This window comes from Betta splendens, chromosome 1, assembly GCF_900634795.4.
Source record: "Betta splendens chromosome 1, fBetSpl5.4, whole genome shotgun sequence".
NCBI lineage: Eukaryota > Metazoa > Chordata > Actinopteri > Anabantiformes > Osphronemidae > Betta > Betta splendens.
The window spans coordinates 19,571,296-19,573,631 of record NC_040881.3 but is presented as its reverse complement, the minus strand read 5'-3'; the positions used below and the strand labels follow the sequence as shown (position 1 = coordinate 19,573,631).

At 51.9% G+C, this 2,336-nt stretch overlaps 1 long non-coding RNA gene across 1 annotated transcript; it reads right to left on the bottom strand.

Moving 5' to 3' along the window:
* Window positions 1-366: 366 nt before the first annotated feature.
* LOC129604320 (uncharacterized) lies at window positions 367-2,099 on the bottom strand. Its single transcript, XR_008695123.1, has 3 exons — window positions 1,978-2,099; window positions 1,655-1,854; window positions 367-1,530 (listed from the first exon to the last, which is right to left on the bottom strand). It is a non-coding gene; the product is annotated as an uncharacterized LOC129604320 (long non-coding RNA).
* Window positions 2,100-2,336: the final 237 nt, after the last annotated feature.

Below are 2,336 nucleotides of genomic sequence, written 5' to 3'. Positions count from 1 at the left end.
GAGAAGCTGAGCACAGGTGCATGAGGGGGGTTTCTCTGTGGGGAGCTGCAGTGAGTGTTCATCCTCCTCCCTCCTCTGAGGCCCCGACCTACACCCAAAACAAAAACATGACCACACGTGGACTCCAGCGGGGGTTCAAATTGCAGAGGGCGGATTCTGACCACACAGAGGATGAGAGTTCACGTTGCTGCAACACCTACTGCAGATTCCCAGACAGAGATGAGGACGGCGCTGCACACAGAGCGAGGCCGGGACCGGTCCAGCTCCGAGCAGCTGCTTACAACTTCCCTCCCACGGTCGCACAGACGTGCTGCACCACTGTACCCCCCCCCCCCCAACCACCACCACCACCACCACCACGCCTAGCTCCTTCTACTCCTCTCTCTCTCCTCACACAGGCAGACAAAAACACAAGCACCCCTCCTCCTTCAAAACAACAGACTGGATGCTCATGCCAAAGTGCCTGTGGAAAGCCTGGCCAGGGCAGAAACAGGGGGGGTGATGCATGTGTCTTGTTTCAGGAAATTGCATTTTAAAGGGCAGCAGGGTTATTTGCACTGAAGCAAAGGGTGAGAAACCTTTTTTTTCTGGCAACGACCCCATGTGCACGTGTGCATTTGAAAAGATCCGACCTCCAGACGTTTCTGGTACTGAGGGCATGTAATAGATACAGACACTGGGTCCAGAATCTGCTCATCTCTCCCTGAAGTCATTCTCCAGCACAGAGCTGTGCTGTTTTGCAGCTTACTTTGATCTCACTCGATGCCCAGAAGACGCTGAGACAGAAAAGAAGACGATGAGGAAAAAGCCGATTAGCATTCATCCAATTGTAACAAAGACACCGCCATTGTCTCACCCATGCGAGTGCTATTAAGGCCCATAAAAGCACAGACGCTGGTGCGTCGGTGTGGATGGTGCGTGAAGACATAATTCCCCTAATGTGAGGTATTTGTACCTCCGCCTCTGTTGGCAGCGTGGCGCTGGCGCGGTCCTGCGCTCCGAGGAGCCTCTGCCAGCTTGAAGCCATCCATCAGCAGCGGCCTCGGCAGCTAAGCTCAGGTCTGGTCCTCTGTGTGTGACTGTGTGAGTCAACGCTGCCGTGGCTGTAAACAGCTCTGGCTTTGTCCTGCCACAGCCCACAGCGTACGTTGTTACAGGTCCAAGTGCTCGTTACTGCTGCAGCACCATCCGCCACTGATTCAGCACGCGTGCTTTTATTTTTTTATCCTCTAATGTTTAGCATTATAATAAATAGGCGTTTTAAAAAGGCCTTATCAGCACCTATTAATTATACAAAGTGTTGTTTGGCCTAGAGTTTAAAGTCTAAACCAATTAATCCTTCATCGCTGTTATAAGACACAACAAAAGCACGGATTGTGGCTCAGACCTTTCATTTGAGAACGGCTCATTTAAACCCACACTGGGCGCTGGCATCGCTCACATTTTTTGGCACCGTCTGTCTGCCAGCCGGTCCAAGCCCAGGAAGAGACGGGGTTAATGCTCCAACACGCTCCCAAGCGAAGGTTCAGGCTGTTGTAATGACAAACGTGGCGAAATTATAATTATAATGGAAGAATAAAGAAGAGCAGGAAGAGGCGTTTCTCATCAGAGCACATGGGACGGTGTGAACATCAGCGCGTGTGCTTTTATTTACCGTGTCAACAGCAGCCTCTGTCAGCCATAAATGCCGGCAGTCAGGAATCCATCCCGCTCGCAGCGCCAGCCGCAGTATTTCCCATCCCCCTGTGGAAACGGCGCCGCATCCAGCCTCCTTGTTTACTCTGCTCGTCTCCTTACTCCTCAGCGAACACATGCTGCAGCGGCCACGAGCAGCAAACACCAGTCTTCTGCATCCTGTCACACAGCGCCGTGAACGCACAGTCATCAGACTTTTTCATACCATTACTGGGTTGCATTCCTTTCACAGATGACATGATGAAACTTTTAATCTGAAAGTGAAAAGATTTTGGGTTTTACTCGACCAATGCGAGCCAGAGGCGTCATCTCAGCCTTCAATCCCGCGACTTCCCCAAAGGAAATTAACTCCTGACAGACAGCTGTTCCTCCCTCGGTGGCTCCTCTTCATAACCTGCGCCTCCCTGTGACAATGACACACACACACCCTCAGCTTCTCCCTCCCAGGGGAATAAATCCGCAATCAACCGGGCCTATAAATAGCTGTGGCACACTTCACTGCTGCTGAGGCCCCGTTCCCTGCCCTTCCTTCCATCCTCACTCTCATCCTAAGCAGGGCGTCCATCCCGCCGCCTCCCGCTCACGACACGTGTTAATATTTCTGCGAGCAAACACATTAGCGTGGGCTAATTAAAGTAATT